Here is a 21,944-nt window from a genome sequence, read left to right as displayed (position 1 = left end):
GGATTGATTAATGATCTCATAGTTCGGGATCCTCTTGGAAGGAGCGACCACAATATGGTGGAATTTAAAATACAGTTGGAGGATGACAAGGTAAAATCAAACACTAGTGTTTTGTGCTTAAACAAAGGCGATTACAATGGGATGAGAGAAGAACTAGCTAAGGTAGACTGGGAGCAAAGACTTCATGGTGAAGCAGTTGAGGAACAGTGGAGAACCTTCCGAGCGATCTTTCACAGTGTTCAGAAAAGGTTCATACCAACAAAAAAGAAAGACGGTAGAAAGGGGAAAAATCAACCGTGGATATCTAAGGAGGTGAGGGAGAGTATCAAATTGAAGGAAAAAACATACAAAGTGGCAAAAATTAGTGGGAGACTAGAGGACTGGGAAGTCTTTAGGGGACAAAAGAAAGCTACTAAAAAAGCCATAAAGAAGAGTAAGGTAGACTATGAAAGTAAACTGGCTCAGAACATAAAAGCAGATAATAAAAGCTTCTACAAATATATAAGACAAAAAAGAGTGGCTAAGGTAAATATTGGTCCTTTGGAAGATGAGAAGGGAGATTTAATAATAGGAGACGGGGAAATGGCTGAGGAGCTGAACAGGTTTTTTGGGTCAGTCTTCACAGTGGAGGACACAAATAACATGCCAGTGACTGATGGAAATAAAGATATGATAGGTGAGGACCTTGAGATGATTGTAATCACTAAGGAGGCAGTATTGGGCAAGCTAATGGGGCTAAAGGTAGACAAGTCTCCTGGCCCTGATGGGATGCATCCCAGAGTGTTAAAAGAGATGGCTAGGGAAATTGTAAACGCACTAGTGATAATTTATCAAAATTCACTAGACTCTGGGGTGGTCCCAGAGGATTGGAAAGTAGCAAACGTGACACCACTGTTTAAAAAAGGAGGTCGGCAGAAAGCGGGTAATTATAGGCCGGTAAGCTTAACTTCGGTTGTAGGGAAAATGCTGGAATCTATCATTAAGGAGGAAATAGCGGGGCACCTGGAGGGAAATTGTCCCATTGGGCAGACGCATGGGTTCACAAAGGGTAGGTCGTGTCTGACTAATTTGGTAGAATTTTTTGAGGATGTTACCAGTGCAGTAGATAACGGGGAGCCAATGGATGTGGTATATCTGGCTTTCCAGAAAGCTTTTGACAAGGTGCCACACAAAAGGTTGCTGCGTAAACTAAAGATACATGGCATTGAGGGTAAAGTGGTAGCATGGGTAGAGGATTGGTTAACTAACAGAAAGCAGAGAGTGGGGATAAATGGGTGTTTCTCTGGTTGGCAACCTGTAACTAGTGGGGTCCCTCAAGGATCAGTGTTGGGCCCGCAGTTGTTCACAAGTTACATAGACGATTTGGAGTTGGGGACCAAGTGCAATGTGTCAAAGTTTGCAGACGACACTAAGATGAGTGGTAAAGCAAAAAGTGCAGAGGATACCGGAAGTCTGCAGAAGGATTTGGATAGGTTAGGTGAATGGGCTAGGGTCTGGTAGATGGAATTCAATGTTGCCAAGTGTGAGGCTATCCATTTTGGGAGGAATAACAGCAGAATGGATTATTATTTAAACGGTACGATGTTAAAACATGCTGCTGTGCAGAGGGACCTGGGTGTGCTGGTGCACGAGTCGCAAAAAGTTGGTGTGCAGGTGCAACAGGTGATTAAGAAGGCTAATCGAGTTTTGTCTTTCATTGCTAGAGGGATGGAGTTCAAGACTAGGGAGGTTATGCTACAATTGTATAAGGTGTTAGTGAGGCCACATCTGGAGTATTGTGTTCAGTTTTGGTCTCCTTACCTGAGAAAGGACATATTGGCACTGGAGGGAGTGCAGAGGAGATTCACTAGGTTGATCCCAGAATTGAGGGGATTAGATTATGACGAGAGGTTGAGTAGACTGGGACTGTACTCACTGGAGTTTAGAAGGATGCGGGGGGATCTTATTGAAACATATAAAATTATGAAGGGAATAGATAGGATAGATGCGGGCAGGTTGTTTCCACTGGTCAGGGAAAGCAGAACTAGGGGGCATAGCCTCAAAATAAGGGGAGGTAGATTTAGGACGGAGTGTAGGAGGAACTTCTTCACCCAAAGGGTTGTGAATCTCTGGAATTCCTTGCCCAGTGAAGCAGTTGAGGCTCCTTCTTTAAACATTTTTAAGAAAAAGATAGATACCTTTCTAAAGAATAAAGGGATTCAGGGATATGGTATACGGGCCGGAGAGTGGAGCTGAGATCAGCCATGATCTCATTAAATGGCGGAGCAGGCTCGAGGGGCCAGATGGCCTACTCCTGTTCCTAGTTCTTATGTTCTTATGTACTCCATGCAAACCCGCAGTACACCTACCTGGCGTACCCCGACGGCCGCCAAGACACAGTCACCCTCAGGGACCTGGCACCAGCTGGGTCCCCCCCCAACTGCCCTGGCGCCGCCGTTCCTCCCCCCAGCGCACCTCACCACAGCCCCCGCTCCAGGACGATCCGTCCTCGCAGTGGTTCCACCCGGGGATGAGGATGAGGACTACACGCTCCCGGAGTCACCGGCGACCAAGCCGGCGCCTGCATCACCACCGGGACTGCGGCGCTCACAACTGAGGATCACGTCACCCGTCTGGCTAAATTTGTGAGCTTTTCCCCAAACTGTACGCTTTAAAAATGCTCACTTACATGTAAATAGTTTTCCACCACCCGCTGGACGCTTTTTAACAGGGGGTGAATGTGGTAGTCACCACTGTTTGTATATATGACGCATATGAGAAATAATTCGGTAAGGCCCCTGTACTACAGGTACGGGTGTAGATCCCTGCAAGCTGGCTCCGCCCAGTAGGCGGAGTATAAATGTGTGTGCTCACCAAGCTGCAGCCATTTCAGCAGCAGCTGTAGGAGGCAACACATCTCTGCTTAATAAAGCCTCGATTACTCTCTACTCTCGTCTCGTCGTAATTGATATTGCATCAGTTATATTAAACCGTTGTTCCATGCGTTGAAGGAAATGATCCCCCATCGTTTTCCCAGGATATCTGGAGAATGGGTAATTCAGGCCGGATTATTCAGTGATTCCTGTGTGCCCAAGGGACGATGTGAACAAAAATTGGCATAAGTATATTTCTCAGTTGAGAGGGATATCAGAACTTTTGAGGCAAACTTTTGAGGGCAGCACGGTAGCATTGTGGATAGCACAATTGCTTCACAGCTCCAGGGTCCCAGGTTAGATTCCGGCTTGGGTCACTGTCTGTGCGGAGTCTGCACATCCTCCCCGTGTGTGCGTGGGTTTCCTCCGGTTTCCTCCCACAGTCCAAAGATGTGCAGGTTAGGTGGATTGGCCATGATAAATTGCCCTTAGTGTCCAAAATTGCCCTTCGTGTTGGGTGGGGTTACTGGATTATGGGGATAGGGTGGAGGTGTTGACCTTGGGTAGGGTGCTCTTTCCAAGAGCCGGTGCAGACTCGATGGGCCAAATGGCCTCCTTCTGCACTGTAAATTCTATGAATAAAAAAAAACAGGATTGGTTAATTTCGGAGAAAAGCAAATGACAGCGGATGCCGGAATCTGAAACCAAAACAGAGAATGCTGGGCAATCTCAGCACGTCTGACAGCATCTGCTGAGAGCGAAGGGAGCGAACGTTTCGAGTCTGAATGACTCTTTGTCAAAGCTGGAGAGAACTGGAAATAGGGTTCATACCGTAGTCGGGGGCGGGGGGGGGGGGGGGGGGGGGGGGGGCGGGGGCAGCGGAGCTGGATAGCGGGCCAGCGATAGGTGGAGATTGACAAAGATGTAGCGGAGAGAAAGACACAAGGAATGGAAATGGGGGTGATTAAGGCTAAGAACGGTGATGATAATGGCCTATTAAGGGATTAATTTACTTGGTTAATTTAAGAGGTGGACAATTTTAGACACACTTGTATCCTGCCTCCCAAATCAAGATGCGTCACATCGTGAATTAATGAAATGAATTGCCTGGTACATCATCTAACCTGTTATTTCTGAAATGATGCTGCTTCCCATGAATCATTCAACAATTGGCACACACACAATTAATGGATAATTCATTCTTTCCCAGAAAAATGTCCCAGCAAAGCCAAAAAAAGCTGAGATGATTAAATCTTTCAGAAGTAGCAGGATAAAGGTTGGCTAATAATGGGGCTGGAGCTGTGCAGGAAATGTGCAAACATCAAACACTCCGCAGGCTGCTCGGAGTTGGGGAGATGTTCCCTGAGCCACACCATCAACCAATTCTCCATAGTTCCCCGCTGATCGGATTGGGAATGGGCGGATTGTGGGATACAGGGATATGCTGGCGGTGGGCCAGGGTAGAAGTGTGAAGGTGATTGATTATTCCTGAACTTCGTTGAATTTTTTTTGTGGATCAGAACTTTCCCTCAAGAGACTAAAGCGGTGGGTAGAGCCCAGGGTAGAGGTGGGTGAATGTGCGCTCTGGGAGGTGAGTGAGTGTCTGGGTAGAGTCCAGGGTAGAGGTGGGCGAACGTTCGCTGTGGGAGGGGAGTAAATGGTTGGGTAGAGTCCAGGGTACAGTTGGGTGAATGTGAAAAAATGAAAATCGCTTATTGTCACGAGTATGCTTCAATGAAGTTACTGTGAAAAGCCCCTAGTCGCCACATTCCGGCGCCTGTTCGGGGAGGCTGGTACGGGAATCGAACCGTGCTGCTGGCCTGCCTTGGTCTGCTTTAAAAGCCAGCGATTTAGCCCTGCGCTAAACCAGCCGAGTGTGTGTGCTGTGGGAGGAGAGTGAACGTCTGGGTAGTGTCCAGGGCCCAGGGTAGAGGTGGGTGAATGTGCGCTTTGAGAGGAGAGTGAATCGCTGGGTAGTGTCCAGGGCCCAGGGTGGAGTTGGGTGAATGTGCGCTGTGGGAGGGGAGTGAATCGCTGGGTAGTGTCCAGGGTAGAGTTGGGTGAATGTGCGCTGTGGGAGGAGAGTGAATGTCTGGGTAGTGTCCAGGGTAGAGGTGGGTGAATGTGCGCTGTGGGAGGGGAGTGAATCGCTGGGTAGTGTCCAGGGTAGAGTTGGGTGAATGTGCGCTGTGGGAGGAGAGTGAATGTCTGGGTAGTGTCCAGGGTAGAGGTGGGTGAATGTGCGCTGTGGGAGGGGAGTGAATGTCTGGGTAGTGTCCAGGGTAGAGGTGGGTGAATGTGCGCTGTGGGAGGGGAGTGAATGTCTGGGTAGTGTCCAGGGCCCAGGGTAGAGTTGGGTGAATGTGCGCTGTGGGAGGGGAGTGAATGTCTGGGTAGTGTCCAGGGTAGAGGTGGGTGAATGTGCGCTGTGGGAGGAGAGTGAATCGCTGGGTAGTGTCCAGGGCCCAGGGTAGAGGTGGGTGAATGTGCGCTGTGGGAGGGGAGTGAATGTCTGGGTAGTGTCCAGGGTAGAGGTGGGTGAATGTGCGCTGTGGGAGGGGAGTGAATCGCTGGGTAGTGTCCAGGGCCCAGGGTAGAGGTGGGTGAATGTGCGCTGTGGGAGGGGAGTGAATGTCTGGGTAGTGTCCAGGGTAGAGTTGGGTGAATGTGCGCTGTGGGAGTCCAGGGCCCAGGGTAGAGGTGGGTGAATGTGCGCTGTGGGAGGGGAATGAATCGCTGGGTAGTGTCCAGGGTAGAGTTGGGTGAATGTGCGCTGTGGGAGGGGAGTGAATGTCTGGGTAGTGTCCAGGGTAGAGGTGGGTGAATGTGCGCTGTGGGAGGGGAGTGAATGTCTGGGTAGTGTCCAGGGCCCAGGGTAGAGGTGGGTGAATGTGCGCTGTGGGAGGGGAGTGAATGTCTGGGTAGTGTCCAGGGCCCAGGGTAGAGTTGGGTGAATGTGCGCTGTGGGAGGGGAGTGAATGGTTGGGTAGAGTCCAAGGTAGAGTTGGGTGAATGTGCGCTGTGGGAGGAGAGTGAATCGCTGGGTAGTGTCCAGGGCCCAGGGTAGAGGTGGGTGAATGTGCGCTGTGGGAGGGGAGTGAATGTCTGGGTAGTGTCCAGGGTAGAGTTGGGTGAATGTGCGCTGTGGGAGGGGAGTGAATGTCTGGGTAGTGTCCAGGGCCCAGGGTAGAGTTGGGTGAATGTGCGCTGTGGGAGGGGAGTGAATGGTTGGGTAGAGTCCAAGGTAGAGTTGGGTGAATGTGCGCTGTGGGAGGAGAGTGAATCGCTGGGTAGTGTCCAGGGCCCAGGGTAGAGGTGGGTGAATGTGCGCTGTGGGAGGGGAGTGAATGTCTGGGTAGTGTCCAGGGTAGAGTTGGGTGAATGTGCGCTGTGGGAGGGGAGTGAATGTCTGGGTAGTGTCCAGGGCCCAGGGTAGAGGTGGGTGAATGTGCGCTGTGGGAGGGGAGTGGATGTCTGGGTAGTGTCCAGGGTAGAGGTGGGTGAATGTGCGCTGTGGGAGGGGAGTGAATCGCTGGGTAGTGTCCAGGGCCCAGGGTAGAGGTGGGTGAATGTGCGCTGTGGGAGGGGAGTGGATGTCTGGGTAGTGTCCAGGGTAGAGTTGGGTGAATGTGCGCTGTGGGAGGGGAGTGAATGGTTGGGTAGAGTCCAAGGTAGAGTTGGGTGAATGTGCGCTGTGGGAGGAGAGTGAATCGCTGGGTAGTGTCCAGGGCCTAGGGTAGAGGTGGGTGAATGTGCGCTGTGGGAGGGGAGTGAATGTCTGGGTCGTGTCCAGGGTAGAGTTGGGTGAATGTGCGCTGTGGGAGGGGAGTGAATGTCTGGGTAGTGTCCAGGGTAGAGGTGGGTGAATGTGCGCTGTGGGAGGAGAGTGAATCGCTGGGTAGTGTCCAGGGCCCAGGGTAGAGGTGGGTGAATGTGCGCTGTGGGAGGGGAGTGAATGTCTGGGTAGTGTCCAGGGTAGAGGTGGGTGAATGTGCGCTGTGGGAGGGGAGTGAATGTCTGGGTAGTGTCCAGGGTAGAGTTGGGTGAATGTGCGCTGGGGGAGGGGAGTGAATCGCTGGGTAGTGTCCAGGGCCCAGGGTAGAGTTGAATGCACTTCGACCATTTTATGAGCTGGCTCAATGAGCAAAATGGCTTCTTCGTTTCTCAAGTTATGATGCTCAGCACCAGTGTTAGCGGAGCATCATATTTGGAGGATTATGCGACTATCAATTCACACGCGGCGGAGAGTTGAAGTGAACAGTGGTTTTAATCAGCTAGAACTGTGCCCGCCTGCGACTGCTCTGTACTGAGTGTCGCCTACAGGCTGCAGATCTATATACCTCCCCTGAGGGGGCGGAGCCATAGGCGGAGCCCACAAGGGCACCAACATAATACAATACAATGTAATGTAATACAATGGTGAATGGTAGCAGTAATACATTCACCACATTCACCCCCTGTTAAAAATTGAAGTCCAGCGGGGGTGAAGTGGGCTCACAGATCGAGTCTGTCTGGCGCCTTGTTCGTTCGCTGCAATTGCCTGAGCTCCGGCGTCGCTGCGGGCACGGGTGTTGAGCTCGTTGACTCCGGGAGCGTGTCTTCTGGAGCTTCATCCCTGAAGGTTGGCTATGGGGGAGGGGGGGTTGTAGGCCATGTAGGGGCGGGGGCGGTGTTCGGTGTAGGGTGGGGGGGAGTAGGTGATGGTCGCAGGGGATCCGGCGGGTGCCAGGTCCCGGAGGGAGACTGTATCTCGTCGCCCGTCGTGGTGCACCACGTAGGCATACTTGGGGTTGGCGTGAAGGAGTTGGACCCTCTCAACCAGGGGGTCGGTCTTATGGCTCTTCACATGCCTTCGGAGGAGGACAGGCCCCGGTGTCGTCAGCCAGGACGGAAGTGAGACCCTGGAGGTGGATTTCCTGGGGAAGACAAACAGGTGGTCATGAGGGGTCTCGATCGTGGCCGTGCAAAGGAGTGACCTAATGGAGTGGAGCCCGTCGGGGAGGACATCCTGCCAGCGGGAAACTGGAAGACTCCTAGACCATAAGGCCAGAAGGACTGCCTTCCATACCGTCGCGTTCTCCCTCTCCACCTGTCCGTTTCCCCTGGGGTTGTAACTGGTAGTCCTGCTCGAGGCGATGCCCTTATCGAGCAGATACTGACGCAGCTCGTCACTCATAAACGAGGAGCCCCGATCACTGTGGACGTAAGTGGGGAAACCGAACAGGGTGAAGACACTATGTAGGGCCTTAACGACAGTGGCCGCGGTCATGTCGGGGCATGGGATTGCAAAGGGGAAGCGGGAGTACTCGTCAACGACGTTAAGAAAATACGCGTTGCGGTCAGTGGAGGGTAGGGGCCCTTTGAAATCGATGCTGAGGCGCTCAAAGGGCCGGGATGCCTTCACCAGGTGGGCCTTATCTGGTCGATAGAAGTGCGGCTTACACTCGTGCAGATTTGGCAGTCCCTGGTCATGGCCCTGACCTCCTCGGTGGAGTCGGGCAATGATACACAATCAATACGCTTGAGTCCACGTGGAGTCATATCGATTCAGCTTTAATCAGATAGAACTGTACCCAGCAGCGAAGTTACAGAAGTGAAGGCTGCTGGGACGGCATCGGTTCTTATATCCCGCCTCTCAGGGCGGGGCTATGTACATTGCCCAATGGTAGACCCCGCGGTCTAGCCAATGCTTATTCCTCTCTCTGGTACCGCAATACCTGGTATTACCACAGGCAGGTTGCGGGCCTTGATGAAGTGGAGAAGCCGGGTGACTCCCGGGTGACAGAGGTCATTGTGGGTGGCCCGGAGCCGGTCATCTTGCGTGCTGGCGCATGTGCCGCGGGACAGGGCATCTGGGGGCTCGTTGAGCTTCCTGGGACGATATACAGTATCGTAGTTATAGGTGGAGAGTTCGATCCTCCATCTCAAGATTTTATCATTCTTGATCTTACCCCGCTGTGTATTGTTGAACATAAAGGCTACCGACCGTTGGTCGGTGACGAGGGTGAACCTCCTACCAGCCAGGTAATGCCTCCAATGCCGCACAGCTTCCACAATGGCTTGAGCTTCTTTTTTCGACCGAGGAGTGTCGAATCTCGGAGGCGTTGAGGGTACGGGAAAAGAAGGCCGCGGGCCTGCCTGCGTTAAGGGTAACGGCCAGGGCGACTTCTGACGTGCCGCTCTCCAACTGGAAGGGGGTGGACCCGTCCACCGCGTGCATCGCGGCTTTGGTAATATCTACCTTGATGCGGCTGAAGGCAAGGCGGGCCTCAGTCATCGGGGGGAAGATGCTGGCTTTGATAAGTGGGTGGGCTTTGTCCGCATAGTTGGGGATCCACTGGGCATAATATGAAAAGAACCCGAGGCATCTTTTCAGGGCCTTGGGGCAGTGGGGGTGGGGGAGTTGCAGGAGGGGGCGCATGCGGTCGGGGTCGGGCCCTAGGACTCCGTTTTCCACGACATAGCCGAGGGTGGCCAGTCGGGTTGTGCGGAAAACACATTTCTCCTGGTTATAGGTGAGATTGAGGGCTTGGGCTGTTTGGAGAAACTTCTGAAGGTTGGCGTCGTGGTCCTGCTGATCATGGCCGCAGATGGTGACATTGCCCAAGGACGAAAATGTGGCCCGCAGCCCGTACTGGTCCACCATTCGGTCCATCATTCTTTGGAAGACTGAGACCCCGTTGGTGACGCCAAAGGGGACCCGGAGGAAGTGGAAGAGGCGGCCGTCTGCCTCAGAGGCCGTGTAGTGGCGGTCTTGCGGGCGGATTGGAAGCTGGTGGTATGCGGACTTCAGATCTACCGTGGAGAACACCCGGTAGTGTGCAATCTGATTCACCACGTCCGCTATCCTTGGAAGGGGTGGCGCATCGAGTTGCGTGTATCGGTTTATGGTCTGGCTGTAGTCTACAACCATCCGGGTCTTTTCCCTGGTCCTGACGACCACCACTTGGGCTATCCAGGGGCTATTACTAGATTCGATGACCCCCTCCCTCAAGAGCCGCTGGACCTCTGACTTGATAAAAGTCTTGTCCTGGATCCTGTACCGCCGGCTCCTGGTGGCAACGGGTTTACAGTCGGCGGTGAGGTTCGCAAAGAGCGGGGGAAGGGCGACCTTCAGGGTCGCGAGGCTACATACGGTGAGAGGGGGTAGGGGCCCGCCGAACTTCAGGGTCAGGCTCCTGAGGTTGGACTGGAAGTCCAGTCCCAACAGGAGCGGGGCGCAGAGATCGGGGAGGACATATAGTTTAAAATTGGCGAACTCGGCGCCCTGTATCGCGAGGTTCGTGACACAGTACCCCCGGGTCTGCACTGAGTGTGATCCGGAAGCGAGGGAGATTGTTTGGAATGTGGGGGAAATTTGAAGAGAACAGCGCCTTACCGTGTCCGGATGTATGAAGCTCTCCGTGCTCCCAGAGTCAAGCAGGCAGGGCATTTCGTGCCCATTGACCCCGACGGTCATCATCGAATTCCTGATGTGCTTGGGCCGTGACTGGTCGAGGGTGACCGCGCCGAGCTGCTGGTAGCCGGCATGGTCGGAGGTGGTGGGGTGGTCCCAAGATGGCGGCCCCCGTCGGTCGCACGTGTCAGGCGGCGTTGAAGATGGCGGCCAAGATGGCGGCCCCCGTCGGTCGCACGTGTCAGGCGGCGTTGAAGATGGCGGCCAAGATGGCGGCCCCCGTCGGTCGCATGTGTCGGATGGCGTTGAAGATGGCGGCCAAGATGGCGGCCCCCGTCGGTCGCATGTGTCGGATGGCGTTGAAGATGGCGGCCAAGATGGCGGCCCCCGTCGGTCGCATGTGTCGGATGGCGTTGAAGATGGCGGCCAAGGTGGCGGCCCCCATGACTCGCACGTGTCGGATGGCGTTGAAGATGGCGGCCAAGATGGCGGCCCCCGTCGGTCGCACGTGTCGGATGGCGTTGAAGATGGCGGCCAAGGTGGCGGCCCCCATGACTCGCACGTGTCGGGTCGGGTTAAAGATGGCTGCCCCCACGGACAGCACGAGGCTGATGAGTCCGAAGGGGGCGGTACCGGCAGACACGCAGCCACGTGCCTGTGAGACTGTGAGCCGGGCCTGTGATTTAGGAGTTTTGGATCTGGCCAGGTAGACTTTGGCAAAGTGTCCTTCCTTGCCGCAGTGGCTACAGGTCGCATTCCGAGCCGGACAACGCTGCCTGGGGTGCTGGGTTCTGGCCGCAGAAATAGCAGGGCGGCACCCCGGGTTGGGCGGGCAGCCGCGCGGCACAGGCCTGGGGCACCCTCTGAGCGGGGGTCCGCGAGGGGATCGCGTGGTCGGAGGGGAAAGCACTGAGGCTCTGGAAAGCTACTTCTAAGGAGGTGGATAGTTTTACCGTCTCTTCTAGACCGAGGGCGCCCTTTTCGAGCAGGCGCTGTCTGACGTAGTTGGACCGGACTCCAGCCACATAGGCATCCCGGATGGCAAGTTCCATGTGCTGCGAGGCCGTGACGTCCTTGTAGTTGCAGTTTCGAGCAAGTACCTTCAGGTCGCGTCGGTATTCCTCCAGTGATTCCCCGGGGCGTTGGCGACGAGTGGTGAGGAGATGCTGTGCGAACACTTCGTTCACCGGCCTCACGTACTGCCTTTTCAGGATCGTGACCACGTCTGCGTACGTGGTCGCTTCCTTGATCTGCACGGAGATTCTGTAGCTGACCCGGGCGTGGAGGAGACTCAGTTTCTGTTCCTCGGTGACGGTGGGCTAGGAGGAGGCGACGTAGGCCTCAAAACAGCGAAGCCAGTGCGAAAACATTCCTTTGGCTTCAGCGGCCTGTGGGTCGAGTTCCAGTCAGTCTGGTTTGAGGGCTGCTTCCATCGCGATGTTGTAGCTGATTAAATTGATGCGACCATCAATTCACACGAGACGGAGAGTTGAAGTGAACAGTGGTTTTAATCAGCTAGATCCGTGCCTGCCTGCGACTGCTCTGCACTGAGAGCCGCCTGCAGGGCAGCAGATCTATATACCTGCCCCGAGCCATAGGCAGCGCCCACAAGGGCACCAACATAATACAATACAATGTAATGTAATACAACGGTGAATGGGAGCAGTAATACATTCACCACAGAGGACTTCTTCATGTTCTGCAGCCTGTGCATCAGACGTCAGCAGAAGGCCGTGAACCTGGATATAAACTATTTCAGTATATTCAATAATCCAGGTGGACAGATGCAGGCACCAGTACAGCACCGGGGAATTCAAAGTGGAATACCCAGGCAAGTCCCTGCTTACATCTCCTGTGATCAGGCCATGGCACTGAAGGAACTTGCCTTTACTTGGCTCTTTCATTGTCTCAGGATGGCCCAAAACCAGAATTGCAGAAAACACAACAGCCCTGCTCCCACTAACAGCAGTATGAAAATGGTGTCCACTGAGGAAGAATTATGAGCCAGGATCCCTGAGAACATCCCTGCGCGTCTTCGACTTCTGCAATTGGGTGTATTACAGCGATCCAAGACAGCAGACTGAGCCTACATTTCAAGGACCTCTGACAGTGCAGCACTCCCTCAGTACTGACCCTCTGACAGTGCGGCACTCCCTCATTACTGACCCTCTGACAGTGCAGCACTCCCTCAGTACTGACCCTCTGACAGTGCAGCACTCCCTCAGTACTGACCCTCTGACAGTGCGGCATTCCCTCAGTACTGACCCTCTGACAGTGCAGCACTCCCTCAGTACTGACCCTCTGACAGTGCAGCGCTCCCTCAGTACTGACCCTCTGACAGTGCAGCACTCCCTCAGTACTGACCCTCTGACAGTGCGGTGCTCCCTCAGTACTGACCCTCTGACAGTGCAGCACTCCCTCAGTACTGACCCTCTGACAGTGCGGCACTACCTCAGTACTGACCCTCTGACAGTGCGGCACTCCCTCATTACTGACCCTCTGACAGTGCAGCACTCCCTCAGTACTGACCCTCTGACAGTGCAGCACTCCCTCAGTACTGACCCTCTGACAGTGCGGCACTACCTCAGTACTGACCCTCTGACAGTGCGGCACTCCCTCAGTACTGACCCTCTGACAGTGCAGTACTCCCTCAGTACTGACCCTCTGACAGTGCAGCACTCCCTCAGTACTGACCCTCTGACAGTGCGGCACTCCCTCAGTACTGACCCTCTGACAGTGCAGTACTCCCTCAGTACTGACCCTCTGACAGTGCAGCACTCCCTCAGTACTGACCCTCTGACAGTGCGGCATTCCCTCAGTACTGACCCTCTGACAGTGCGGCACTACCTCAGTACTGACCCTCTGACAGTGCGGCACTCCCTCAGTTCTGGCACTGCGTTTGTCGTCCTGGTTTATGCTCTGGACTTGAACCACAGCCTTTTGACTCCACAGTGGGGAGCACAGAGAGTGAGCGATAGCCGAGATTGAGCAGCGTTGCTGTGTGAGATGGACTGGATGGAGCTGAGGATGTTTTCCTGGCTGTCAGTGTTGCCATGGTTACATGAAGGCTGAAGGGGTCTGTCGGCTGGAGGTACTGATGGGAAAGGATGGCAGGAACTGTTCGGGGAAGAGAGTATAAAAACTGCAACAAAGAAATCGCAGAATTGTCACGGCGAAGAAGGAGGCCAGACGCACATTGTGCCAATCCCCCCCCTCCACCCCCCCCCCCCCCCCCCCGTACCCCTGCACATTCAAGTAATTCAAATAATCATCTCATACCCTCTTGAATACCTCGATTGAAGCTGCGTCCATCACACTTCCAGGCATTCCATCCTTGACCCCCATCCACTCGCTGTGTGAGAGAACTCTTTACCAATAAATAACACACACTCCGCCATCAGCTGATGAGTCAGTTCTCCTCCATGTAGAACACCACTCGGAGGAAGCACTGAGGGTGGCAAGGGCGCAGAATATGCTCTGGGTGGGGGGACATCAATGTCCGTCACCAAGAGTGGCTCGGTGGTACCACCACAGACCGAGCTGGCCGGGTCCTAGAGGACAGAGCTGCTGGACTGGGACTGCAGCAGGTGGTGAGGGGACCCAACAAGAGGGAACAACACAGTCAACCTGATCCTCACCAACCTGCCTGCTTCAGACAGATGTAAGACTCAGACAATCTCACCCCGGGTTGACCTCAGGGACTGGATAATTTATAATTATTACTCATTTAAACAGACATCAGGATGAGAGCCTGTAGGATTAGAGTGTCTGAAACTACAGGCAAGACACTGTCACAGTTTGAGTGAATGCAGTGAGGCCGTTACCTCTGCTGGTGCAATCCACAATCTTACAGTCTGAGCGAGGTCATTCAGCAGTGATTGCAGGGGGCACTTTTTCACACTGAGACCAGTAGGACCCTGGATGTCTCCTTTCCAAATAGCTGTGGACACTCGCGGTGAACTGGAGAGTTCGGGACTGACATTGATAGATTTTTGTTAAGTCAAGGGATCTGAAATGCAGGCAAGTAAATGAGTTGAAGGTGCCGATCGGCCATGATCAGCTTGAATAGGCTTGAGGGGCTGAATGGCCTTCAGTAGCACAGTGGTTAGCACAGTTGCTTCACAGCTCCAGGGTCTCAGGTTCGATTCCCGGCTTGGGTCACTGTCTGTGCGGAGTCTGCACGTCCTCCCCGTGTGTGCGTGGGTTTCCTCCGGGTTCTCCAGTTTCCTCCCACAGTCCAAAGATGTGCAGGTTAGGTGGATTGGCCGTGATAAATTGCCCTTAGTGTCCAAACAAAAAGGTTGGATTGGGTTACGGGGCTAGGGTGGGCTTAAGTGGGGTGCTCTTTCCAGGGGTCGGTGCAGAGTCGATGGGCCGGGTGGCCTCCTTCTCCCCTGTAAATTCTATGATTCGCCTGTCCTTGTATTCCTACCAATGGTGTAAACACTGCTTTCGAGAACCAGGGTCATTTTAAATCTCATTGGTGGCGAGTCTGAGTGACTGAGTGGGTGGAATTCTTGTTGCTGACCCTTGAAGGTCGTGGGTAGGAATCCCACTCCAGAAACCTGAGTATGTAGTGAGCAGTCCGGCGCAGCGCTGAGGGAGTGCTGCACTGCCTTTCTGATGAGCCGATATGGCGAGGCACTGTCTGCCTTCTCAGCTGGATTTAATTGCAGTATTTTAAGAAAAACAGTTATCTTGGGTGTCCTGCCGATAATTTTTCTCACCAACATCACTGCAGCAAATTATCATATCTCTTGCGGGATCTTGCTGTGCACAAAGCGGCTGCTGAGTTTCCTGCATTACGACTTCAAAAAGTACTTCACTGGCTGATGCGATAGAAAGGCAAGTTGTTTCTTTTGGAAGTGTTTGGGAAAGATTTTTCCATATTTAATAATAATAGTAATAATCTTTATTATTGTCACAAGTAGGCTTACATTAACACTGCAATGAAGTTACTGTGAAAAGCTCCTAGTCGCCGCATTCCGGCGCCTGTTCGGGTACACAGAGGGAGAATTCAGAATGTCCAATTCACCTAACAGCACGTCTTTCGGGACTTGTGGGAGGAAACCGGAGCACCCGGAGGAAACCCACGCAGACACGGGGAGAATATTCAGACTCCGAACGGACAGTTGGTATTCAATGGAAACACTTGCAGAGGCAGTGAGGAAACGGAGGAGATATATGCTTCACCCGATGCCGGTGTTTATGTATTTACATTGTGAACCTTGTGTTGCCCTATTATGTATTTTCTTTTCATGTACTAAATGATGTGTTTGAGCTGCTCACAGAAAAATACTTTTCACTGTACCTCGGTACACGTGACAATAAACAAATCCAATCCAATCCAATGTTCATTATGGAGGTGGAGTTTGGGATTGTAGAATCCCCAGATGTGTTAATTGGGTTTAATTAATCGAAGAGAGATGGGGTCAAACCTTTGGTGGATACATCATCAAAATCCATCGTTCCCATTTGAGGATTCTGAAGCTGAAGTTCCCTGGATGAAATATATGGAGGCTTCCCTGTGGGAAGAAGGAAAATTCTTCAGCTGGCTTCGATGTTGCAAAAATGACTCGGTCTTTCGAGAAAGGGGACAGGGGAAGGCCGAAAATCCGAGGCCAGTGAATCAACAGGAGTTAGCCTGCAATGCGGAAGGGAATTATTACTGAACACTTCGGGAATCATGAGCTGATCAAGGTCAGGGTTGGTTCATAGGTGAAGAGAGCTGGTCTTTGACCAACGCCCCAGAATCCTTTGAAGAGATGGGGAGGCGTAGTGGTATTGTCACTGGGCTAGTAATCCAGAGACCCAGGACAAGATCTCGGGACCTGGGTTCGAATCGCACCATGGCAGATGGTGAAATATGAGTTCAATAAATAATCAGAAATTTTAAAAGTCCAATGGTGACCACGACTGTCATAAAAACCCACCTGGTTCACTGACGTCCCTTTGGGGAAGGAAATCTGCCGCCCTTACCTACCGTGTGACTCCAGACCCACAGAAATGTGGTTGACTCTTAAATTCCCCTGAAATGGAGGGCAGTTAGGGATGCGCCATAAAAGCTGGCCCAGCTCGCGATGCCCAAGTCCCATAAATTAATAAAAAGATGATGGATAAAGAAAATCCATTAAAAAGATGAGGGATTCTGATGAGATCAATAGCAAAAGGTTGTATCCACTGGTCAAGCAGAAGGGAAAAAGAGAAGGATCAAGATGATCGCAAGAAAAATACAAGGGCAGATGGGAGTGGGGGCATGGTGATTGTCCCTTTAAGGGCAACACATCGGATTAAGTGTCATTTGGCCTCGGTGACCAATCGGGACGCAGGGTGGGGAATCACCTCATGGTGAGAAAGAGACATTTTGGCAGCCATTCTAATTAATAAATACTTTTTGTGTTCACTAGCAAAGTCTGTGAAAATGCATCTTTACATCTGGCGACGAGGATAAATTATCCTGACACTGCCTCTGGCCCAATACCTGTGAGTATCCTGTTTTAATCAAAGTCTGAGAAATATAAACTAATCACCAGAACGCCACTCTTTGGGAGAATAGACCTATTTGGCTCTTCCATGGAGGACTGGACACAATACGTCGAGCGCCTTGGGTATTACTTCCAAGTAAACAAAATAGGGGACGAGGCGAATCGCAAAGCAATTCTCCTGAGCGTTTGTCGAACTCAGACCTATACCACAGTCTTGTAGCCCCAGCCGCTCCTGAGTCCAAACCCTTTAGTGAGCTTGTGGATTTAGTGAAGGCTCAATTCAGATTTAATTTGAGGGCGAGAGCCGCGGGTGAATCGATCGCGAATTACACATTGCTCAGGTGAAGAAATTATCGAGGGATTGTGATTTTGGAGCCATCCTAAATGACATGCTACGGGATAAGTTTGTCTGTGGTGTGAACAATGACGCTATTCAACGCAAATTGCTTGCAGGGGTCAACATAAATTTCAAACGAGCAATGGAGATAGCGCTGGCCATGGAAAGCGCTGTAAAAGGTGCACAAGATCCGCAGAGCGTACAAAATGGCGGCCAGCAGCCAGTAGCCAGCGGTGGTGCCAAAACCTCTGAAGCAGTCACGGAGCGGGAAACATTCAGCCACCAGCAAGACAAAAAGTTACAAGATCGGCAATCGGTCAATGATGTGAAAAGCGGACTGTTACCGAGGTGGAGATGAACCCCCTCCTGAATCATGTGGGTTTAAGGCAACTTGGTGTTTTTATTGTCACAAAAAGGACATTTGATGAAGCAGTGCAGAGTTAATTCAAGATTGCCGAGTAATCGATCACCCAAGATGTTACAAGTATACAATGTGGAAGAGCCTAGCACCAGTGATCCTGGTATTCACTCTCTGCTTAATCTAAAAACAGGCGAGATAGGCCCTATTACTGTCACTCTCCAGGTAAATGGGAAGGCTCTTAGGATGGAAGTGGGTGCAGGGGCATCAGCCACTGTGCTGGAAGAGCATACATTCCAGCACCTCAGAGAGGGAGAACTCTTCAACTTGATGGGCATTTATGCCAAGTTGAAGACTTATACGGGAGAAGCAATAAAAATAACAGGCACCACAATAGTCCCTTTAAGCTATGGACAACAGTCTACCCAGCTCCCAGGGATAATAATGATGGGTGAAGGAGCAAGCCTTCTTGGCCACGATTAGCTTATAGAAATTGAGTTGAATTGGGCTGATATTTTTCAAGTGCGGGAAGAGGTCTGCCCGAACTGATAAGAAAACACAAGAGCGTCTTCTGTGATCAATTAGGCAAAATCAAAGGGCTACAAGTTAAGATTTTTGTGGATCCAGAGGCGACTCCCTAATGCTTTAGGGCAGGACCGGCACCATAGGCCTTATGAGAGAAAGTGGATACTGAGTTAAACAGGTTAGAAGAACTGGGCATTATTCCGCCAGTTCCTTTCTCAGAATGGGCAGCACCTATCGTCACCGTATTGAAACCAGACAAGACCATCCACATTTGCGGAGATTTTGAGCTGACACCAAGGTGGATAAATATCCAATCCCAAGAATTGGAGACCTGCGTTCAAAGCTGACAGGAGATCAATCTTATACAAAGCTGGATTTGACTCACCCGTACCAGCAACTGGAACGCTCCCCTGGGCGTTGTCACGATAAACACGCGCAAAGGCCTCTTCCAGTACACGTACCTGCCTTTTGGCGTATCATCGGCATGTGCAATATTCCAAAGGACAATGGAGACTCTGCTAGACGGGTTATGGTGGGTGTCAGTGCATTGTGACGGTGTCCATATAACTGGATCTGCAGAGGCCAAGCATTTAGCGAACGTACAGGAGGTGTTAAAGAGATTTCAGGAGGCTGGGATTCATCTCAAAAAGAGAAGTGCATCTTTCAAGCCGCTGAGGTGGCCTATGTGGGCATTGTGAAGATGCACAAGGATTACACCCTGTGGAAGACAAGGGCAAGGTGATAAAAGAGGCGCCTTCCCCCTCAAACACAACTGAACTCAAATAGTTTTGGGGGATGGTAAACTACTATGGACATTTTTCACCAATTATATCAATGGTATTGGCCCCCTTGCACATTCTGCTGAAGGAACACCATCGTTGATCTTGGAAGGCTCTCCAGAAGGAAGCTTTCTACAGGGTAAAGACATTGCTGCATTCCTCAAACCTGTTAGTGCACTTTGACCCATCTAATGAACTGACATTGACCTGCGATGACTCTCCGTACGGTGTTGGGGCGGTGCTGTCCCATGACATGGACGACAACTCTGAAAGGCCGATGAGATATGTGTCGAGAACCCTCCTCAGAGGCTGAACAAGGTCACTCACAAATCGAGGAGGAAAGATTGTCAAAAGTCTTTGACGTCATGAAATTTCACCAGTACTTACATGGTAGACACTTTACCATCGCTTCTGACCACAAACTGCTCTTGGGTCTCTTCAAAGAGGCCAAAGCTCTCCCGCCAATCACCTCAGCAAGAATTCAAGTACTGACCTGGAACACACACAGTGAATGCGGATGCTCTGAGCCACCTCCCCTTGGAAGAAATTATCGCATGTACCCCAATACCACAGGAAGTCATCATGGCATTACATTTTATAGACACATTGCGGGTCTTGGCGAAGCAGATCGGGAAGTGGACAGATCTAGATCCATTTCTGTCCAAAGTGAAAGACAAAATACTTGTAGCATGGGTAACTGAGCCCGTCTGCGAGGAAATGAAAGCATTCTTTACCCACAAGAATGAATTGAGTTGTCAGGATGGCATCATACACTGGGGAGCAAGAGTGGTTGTTCCTTTGGCAGGCAGAGAGCTGCTCCTGACTGAATTACACCGTGTTCATCGTGGCATCTCTAAGATGAAGATGCTGCCAGGAATGTTGTGCGATGGCCTGGCATTGATGCTGGTGTCGAGAAGCTGGTCAAGCTCTGTCAACAGGGCCAACCGCAACAAAGGTTGCCTGCTCCAGCCCCACTGCACCCTGGGGAATGGCCTGGCCGGCTATGGGTGCGAATCCATGTCGATTGTGTTGTGTTCCAGATCCCGACAACTGTCCGAGTGAAAACATTTCTCCTCACCTCCCACCTGCATCGTTCGCCAATAATTTTAAAGCTGTGACCTCTGGTTATTGATCTACTCGCCATGTCCAGGCACTGTTATCACACACAAGTACCTTACCGGGTGGGAACAATTAACTTCCCCTTGGACCTGGAGAATACGAGCACCCCCAATACGGGGGTGAGGAACCTTTAAACAATGTCTAATTGCATGATATATAAAGCCGACTAGTTAGATGCTGGCAAGGCAGACCCAGTTGGGACCTACAGTGTGACCTATATCAGCCATTTTCAAAGTCGGGGTCGCGACTCATGGGTGGGTCGCGAGCGGGTGTCGGGAAGGTCGCGGAGCCATCCGTCGCGGCACTCCCGATTGCGCAATTTCGCGCGCAACAGCCGGCTGCGAGCGGCCTTCAAAAAGGCCGAGACCATGTAAAAAAATATGCGGCCGCACTGCGCATGCGTGCTCGCTCATCGCAGAGTTTTGCGCTTGCGCACCGATGAGCGGGTACGCATGTGCATTGTGGCCTCATTTTTTTTTATATGGTGGCGGCCTTTTTGTAGGCCGCTTGCAGCCGGCATAGTGAAAAGCTGGCTGCTCGCTCTGCCTGGTTCGGAAGGGCTCGGTTCTTGTGAACAAAGCTAAGGCCGAGTTTCCCCTGGCGACCAGCACCATCGGACCCACCCACAGAGATCCAGCGCCATGGCCTCCACCTCGGACCTCGCCTGTATCTACAGCGCGCTCATCCTGCATGACGACGAGGTAACTGTCACCGAAGACAAACTCAGTGCCCTGAATAAAACAGCTGGTGTGACCGTTGAGCCTTTCTGGCCTGGTCTGTTTGCCAAGGCATTGGCTAACATTGACGTCAATAGTCTGATCTGCACCGTTGGTGCTGGTCGCTGTGCCCCAGCTGCTGCAGCAGTGTTTCCACCGCTGCCCCTGTTTCCACCGCTGCCCCTGTTTCCACCACTGCCCCTGTTTCCACCGCTGCCCCTGTTGCTGCGGAAGAGAAAAAGGAAGAAAAGAAACAGGAAGAATCTGAAGAGTCTGACGATGACGATGGGCTTTGGTCTCTTTGATTAAACGTGCCGTGCAACAACATTGTAACAATTTACAAAAAATAAATAAAAGTTGAATATAAAAGCCGGCTGCTGTGGCTGTTGCCGCAAATTTGTGCAATCAGAGACGCAGAAGTAATCTTCCTGCCTGAAGTGAGGCAGAGATCAGGTCACGGCCCCCGAACGTCGCCATCACGTGCTTTGGGCGCGATTGCGATTCCTCCATTTTGTCAGCAGCAAATAAAGTAAGAGAAAATGGTGGACCGCGAAGGTCGGCCGGCGTGGGTCGCGAAGGTCGGCCGGAGTGGGTCCCGAAGGTCGGCCGGCGTGGGTCCCGAAGGTCGGCCGGAGTGGGTCCCGAAGGTCGGCCGGCGCGAGTCCCGAAGGTCGGACGGGGTTGGGTCCCGAAGGTCGGCCGGGTTGGGTCCCGAAGGTCGGCCGGGTTGGGTCGCGAAGGTCGGCCGGGTTGGGTCCCGAAGATCGGCCGGGTTGGGTCCCGAAGGTCGGTCGGTGTGGGTCGCGAAGGTCGGTCGGTGTGGGTCCCGAAGGTCGGCCGGGTTGGGTCGCGAAGGTCGGCCGGGTTGGGTCCCGAAGATCGGCCGGGTTGGGTCCCGAAGGTCGGCCGGTGTGGGTCCCGAAGGTCGGCCGGGTTGGGTCCCGAAGGTCGGACGGGGTTGGGTCCCGAAGGTCGGCCGGCGTGGGTCCCGAAGGTCGGACGGGTTGAGTCCCGAAGGTCGGCCGGGTTGGGTCCCGAAGGTCGGACGGGGTTGGGTCCCGAAGGTCGGCCGGCGTGGGTCCCGAAGGTCGGCCGGGTTGGGTCGCGAAGGTCGGCCGGGTTGGGTCCTGAAGGTCGGACGGTGTGGGGCCCGAAGGTCGGCCGGTGTGGGGCCCGAAGGTCGGCCGGCGCGGGTCCCAAAGGTCGGCCGGGTTGGGTCCCGAAGGTCGGCCGGGTTGGGACCCGAAGGTCGGCCGGGTTGGGTCCCGAAGGTCGGTCGGCGTGGGTCGCGAAGGTCGGCCGGTGTGGGTCGCGAGGGTCGGTCGGCGTGGGTCCCGTAGGTCGGCCAGTGTGGGTCCCGAAGGTCGGCCGGTGTGG

At 52.9% G+C, this 21,944-nt stretch overlaps 1 long non-coding RNA gene across 1 annotated transcript in view; it reads left to right on the top strand.

The window, feature by feature from the left end:
* Positions 1–17,396, top strand: part of LOC140430341 (uncharacterized) — a 30,798-nt gene extending 13,402 nt beyond the window's left edge. The window contains exons 2-3 of the long non-coding RNA XR_011949384.1: positions 16,656–16,731; positions 17,187–17,396. This is a non-coding gene — a long non-coding RNA (uncharacterized lncRNA). The remainder of the gene's footprint in view (positions 1–16,655; positions 16,732–17,186) is intronic.
* The last annotated feature ends 4,548 nt before the right edge of the window (positions 17,397–21,944 follow it).

The sequence above is a fragment of the Scyliorhinus torazame genome, chromosome 10, assembly GCF_047496885.1.
Source record: "Scyliorhinus torazame isolate Kashiwa2021f chromosome 10, sScyTor2.1, whole genome shotgun sequence".
Taxonomy (NCBI): domain Eukaryota; kingdom Metazoa; phylum Chordata; class Chondrichthyes; order Carcharhiniformes; family Scyliorhinidae; genus Scyliorhinus; species Scyliorhinus torazame.
Note: the sequence above shows the minus strand (reverse complement) of the source record. Positions and strands in the feature narration are given on the sequence as shown.